The sequence below is a fragment of the Blennius ocellaris genome (assembly GCF_963422515.1).
Source record: "Blennius ocellaris genome assembly, chromosome: 11".
NCBI classification, from domain to species: Eukaryota; Metazoa; Chordata; class Actinopteri; order Blenniiformes; family Blenniidae; genus Blennius; species Blennius ocellaris.
In genome coordinates this window covers 9486819-9492935 of record NC_137660.1, presented here as the reverse complement: position 1 = coordinate 9492935, position 6117 = coordinate 9486819, and positions in this window count along the sequence as shown.

Here is a 6117-nt window from a genome sequence, read left to right as displayed (position 1 = left end):
AGCTAGAAAGTAACAAAAATAACAGACTGGTGTAAAGTGGTTGTAAGGTAACAAGAGGGCAAATATCATAAGACTGATCTTCTCTTCTGTTCCTTCTCATTCGCACTGTGTCGGATTAGAAGTTTTGTTGCTGGAACTGTTTTTAATGATTAATTTTGACTGAAATAAATAAATAAAATGGTAAAAAAAATGAAAAGTGAAACCCATCATGCTGTGTATTCAATGCGAAAATTAGTCCGGAGACTGCACACACACACACACACACACACACACACACACACACACACACACACACACACACACACACACACACACACACACACACACACACACGCACACTGAAGGGGCTCAGAGATGTAAACTTGGTGAGCAGGACAGCAAAGGTCTGACTGACCTCTATGACTGACTGAACAGACTCCAAAAAACATGAGCAAGTGGATAAATGGAGGTGTGTGTGTGTGTGTGTGTGTGTGTGTGTGTGTGTGTGTGTGTGTGTGTGTGTGTGTGTGTGTGTGTGTGTGTGTGTGTGTGTGTGTGTGTGTGTGTGTGTGTGTGTGTGTGTGTGTGTGTGTGTGCGTGTGTGTGTTTCATCTCGTGTGCAGGCCTACAGGCCGGGTGTATGAAACGTTGCTCAGCTAAAAATAAATAAAGGGCTTGAGAGAGGAGCGAAAAGCATTGTGCGCTGTGAGTCACGACCAGGAGTGCTGGTGGTGACGACACACACACACACACACACACACACACACACACAATCACATCTTCTCCCTACAATCCAGGTCTCAACACGATGACAGCAATACTTCCAGAAAGTCCCAAACACACTCAACAACAAACACGCTGGAGTGACGAGAACTAAACATTCAATTATCATAGAAAGACAAACTTTTTTACTAAATATGTAAACAATTCACAGAAGACGAAAGCTGCACCGTTTAATTGTACTATGTGTTCATTACTTAGTATTATTCTTTGATATCGAGTTAGTTAACACATTAACGTGAACATATTATTCATGTTTTCTCAAATGAATTCGGCAAAAATTGTATCAAATGGAAAAATAACCCCCAAACCTAAGAAACACATCCTGTTCTGTAAATGAACAAAATTGTAGAGTTTATCCAAATTAAACTTATTTTTATATTTAGTGGCAAATTGATGGTTTGTTTGTTTTTTTTTATAAATGAGTACTGGGTGAATTATAAGTTGCAGTGTGAGACAAGAAATGTTGTTTTATTTGTTTTCTGTTTTATTGTTGTCTTACTTGTCAGCAAGCTTTGACTTCACCTTTAAAACTGCATAAGTGGACGGGCAAACAGGTTGTGTTCTTGATTTGATGGAGAGAAAAAATTAAATAAAACAAAGGCAAATAGCCAGTTAGATTGTGTTACTGATTAAAACGTAAGTGCATCCCAGGATAGGTGGATGTCAGACCCACAAAAAAAAAAAAAAATGTCAAGCTCTGTGACTAAAACCCTCCACGGCAGAACTCGTCCTCCTTCTATTTTCAAAGCACTCAGTCTGTGGTTTAATAGGGAAATACCACTGGGATAAAGAACATTTACTTCTTAGCTATTCCTGTTCTCTTTTGACGGATCAGTCTATATTTGTGATTATTATGTTCATTAAAAAAAAAAAAAAAAGATAAAAATGGAATTTTGCACTTTTGATGTCTCTTTGTTTTAGGAAACAGCAGGTGTGTATCTCCTCTCCCTCTCCCTTATCAATGACTTATCAATGACCATGTTGTAGACCACAGATATTTTGAAAATCCAAATGAAATAGCGTTCCTCTTCACCTACTGTATGTGGACACTGTTTAAAACCTGAGCCTCACGAGAGGAACCGACTGAACACCCCTACTTAAATGTCAGCTGACATCATCAACACCTGATTTACATCAAAAGATGTAAAGCGGCTGATTCTCAGTGCAACGGTTCAGTGAGGGAGTCACTCAGATGTAATTCAGGATGTGATGCGTTCGCAACTGTTACGTCTTCGTCACATGGGGCTATTTACGCAAACACATGCTGATAAATCTCGTTGCGGCGGCCCAGGTTGACTCATGCACAGTGATACTGTTAAAGCGGCTTTGCATTCAGAAATGTACTTTCCCCCTCGTTCACAAAGTGAAATGTTTTGAACTTCAACCTGCAGAAAGACGCAATTTACAGACTTTAAAAGTGCAAAGGTCTCTTAAAAGGAAGATTTTGATTTTATTCTTTAGTTTTTGTGTTCACTGATCATCACTGAAATCACACTTTGGTGTCCAGTCAGTCGTGATCGATTCCGCCAAGGAACTTAAAAAAAAAAAAAAAAGGATTACTGACATGCATTTTTTTTTTTTTTGAGAATTATAGGATATGACAAAAATCTAGATTTCGACTGAAAACTATTTTTTAATTTAAATATATCCAAAATTGTGTAAAGGATGCTCGGATGGCAGCCTGCTGACATTTAGAACATTCTAACGTCATAAGATGAAACCCAATGAGAGGAATTAAATCGTAAAGAAAACCTTGATGAAAGTCAAACAAAAAGGTGGAAAAAAAAACATTCACCTTTCATTAGATTGTGAATCTGCTTGAAACTGTTTTATATTTGCTAAAAAAAAAAAAAAAAAAAGATGGTTTTGTGTTTCTTGTGGATCCTGACGAGGTGATGCAGCATATATGTGACATACCTTAATGGCAGAGTTATGGTTCACTTTTAATCTATTTAGTAAATTATTATAAATGAAAGCAAGAGTAAAACTATTAATTGTCTTATTAATACATACATTCATCGTATTGGGTTTGCCGTAAGTGTAAAACAGATTAATTTGAATTAATTAATTTATACCTCTGGATAGTCTGTCTATTCCCTTTTTAAATTACACCACATTTCTTTTCATCATGCATTTGTGGGATGAGCAGCAGAACTGATCATGCGAGTAGAGCCCAGCCTGCACCTCCTCCTCATGGCGGTCGCCGGCCGGGTCACTGACTGCTGTGGGATGACGTCACAATCTTTAGGGTGGGTTTTTCTGGTCACTCCGGCACCAAGTGAGCTGAAGACGATGGTTCCACAACTGGTCAGAATGAACTCCTGCGAGGTCATTTCATCTTCTTCACAATCCCAAATTCTGGAGCCGGTCCTTGGTAAATCCCACTCCTGGATGCAGAATCTCATCCAGATAGCTCTCGGGCATCGAGATGTGGCAACCAGACACCTGATTTTCAGCACCTGAGGGCTCCCAGAAACTCCAAACAAGAGTCCATCTCTACAATAAAGTGAAGCCATTCGGCGGAGAGGATTTGGATCATTTTTAATGGGCGACAGTATATTCAGCTTTGCTGCTTATCACACAAATGCGAGTTTCTAATAAATGTGTCATCATTCAAAAGGGAAATAATCAGGCTTCAAGGCATCCAATGGCATGAGAATTAATTCTTAGAAGCATTGTTACAACTTTTTTTTTTCTCCCTTTTTGTCCACTCACAAAGTTGAAATAATGAAAACACATACAAATGTGGCAAAACATAAAAAAATCTATTGAGGCAGTGACAACCTCAGATATTTAGGAAGTGCTGGTCGTCTTTCTTAATGTGTGTGCGCTGTGACCGTGTCAACACTGGGTATCTCTCCAAGTCCTTCACGGTAAAGGGTGTGGTCATCTCCAAACAATTTCAACTGAATCCTTCCACATCATACATGCACTTTGCGCTTTAAAAAAAAACACCGATCGGCACCATTCAGTTTGAAAACAGGTGTGATCTCTAGCAAAGTTCTTTGATAAATCAGGTGAGCACAGATCCAGAGGAGGCCTGAACGCATTCCTAGATGAGAGCGGCAGTGTTGATGTTCTTTAGTTACATTTGAATAACATGTTCTTGTCTGGGCTGCTCTGTGTAAATAGGCTGATGTGATAGAGATAATAGCAGCCCACACATGGGGGGGGGACCATTCGCAGGGCGAACACAAAGTCAGACCGAAAGTCACCCAGAGAACCCAACAGAAATCCAGGAGAACTTTCAAACTCCAACGCGAGAACTCAATCAGCATTCGAATCGAAATCTGTCAAACAAATGGCATTCCTGAAATGATCTGAATGCAAGTCTGGAACATTTTACTTTGATAACCATCCTCCATTCATCCATCTTTTTATACTATTTTTTTAATCCGGCTGGGACCGATGTCTTCTAATAATGGGTGACGGCAGGGTACAACCCGGACAGGACACCCGGGATGGACAACCACATACAGTCACATTTATCCCTGGTCACCATTTAACATTACAAATTCACCTAAAGTTGTGTGACGAAAACCAGAGCATCTGGACATCCAACTTAGGTGGATCTAAAAATGATTAAAACAAGTGTAAAATGTACTGAACTTGTGTCTTCTATAAACAGGAACAATAAAACATACTTGTGTGTTATTGAAACTACATCTCCAAAAACACTGGACAAAAAAAAAAGCACATTTTAACAACTGAGGACAGGTGAGGTTTGTCCCGATAGATTAACATCTACATCAGTGCAAAATGTACAATAAAAAGGGAAGAGAGGCCATGTGAAGGAAATGACATAACTGTAACCTAAATAATTGTCTTTTGTAATCCATTTTTTTGTTGTATTAATCAATGAAACTCTCCTTCACTACTGCAAACGAGCTCCTTAAAGGAAAAGTATGAGAGCCTGCACAGGCTGTCCTCGGTTCATCAATGACCGTATATTTAACAAATACGTGTCATATTTAGAACTATCAAATAACAACATAACACAACACAAGCACAGACATGCAAGTGTGGTGTGGTTTAATGTGCTTGTGTAAAAGACAAAATGAGTTTAGAAATTAGGCAAATGGCTTTTCCCGTTCAGAAAAAACAGGTAGAAGCATCACTTTTGTTTCAAACTGTCTACAGGACAGCTGTCAGGTTACCTGGAATTGTGGAAATCTCCCCAAAAGTTGGATATCATGAAGACGCCTAGACGTTGGCTGCGTGAGACTGCAGGTGTAGACGTAACTGCAAAGCCACTGTTCTGGTTTTAGATGAAAAATTGCAAACAGATGCTGATCAGAATTTATGACAATTCATTTATGAAGAAATATTTTTTTTTTTATGAAGCAAGGGTTGAGGCAATATGGACTAAATATGTGTTGTTATTTGCACCAGGCGTTCATGATGATAACTCCGTTCTTTTAGTAGCGTACGTCTTCAAAGCCCCTCGGTTTCAGTTTTTTACCATGACGTCACCGTCCTAAATATAGCATTGCACTGGTAGCTGGTTTTAAACATCATCAGTGAATTATCATACACAGGTGGGGTGACGTGAGGACGGAAATACTTTTCTTTCCTGTTGCTTAACGTGAAACATATTACCTGACATGTCGGAGAGTATACATTAACAGGTACATTAAGATGAGTGTTTCTATGAAAGCGTGCCCACCGTCAAATGACGCCACGACAAAACCATAGCATCCACAGCTTGAATCCCGGCGTACAATTAAGCTGTGTTGACCAAACATTTGACATCAATATACGACTCTGTTCCACTGCTTCTCATCATTTGTGCATCTACACTTTTTTTCATCGAAGGGTGTTGTTTTGGCTTATTTTTTGTTTTATCTCTTGAAGATCCCAAGCAAAACATTGAAGAGGAAAGTGGCAACGTCAAGACAATGTTTGAGTCCGTACAATATTCATCATGCATTAAAAAAAAAAATCAGCACCGCAGCATAATAAGCAATTAAAGAAGAATTATAGCAAAACAACATACAGCACAAGATCAACTCTGTAATGTTGTGCAGACAAGAAAGAAAATCACTCTCATGCTTTACAGAAGCAACTTTCTACTGTTCATACAAACTGTAGCTAATCCAATGAGAACTATGGAGACTCAAATTTTTTTGCAAGTCAATGGACAACTATGGATAGAACCACACAAATTCCCCAAAAATATCTTTTTCAATGTCATCGGTAATTTAGCCTCCACATTTGTATTTGTCATGCCTTTGAGAATTTCTTTGACATTTCCTGCCGCCGCCCAAATTCATATTGTGTGTGAATGAAACTGAGCTGTGATCACACACCACTGGGATATGTCATTCAGAAATGTAACGGGAACATTACTTCCTT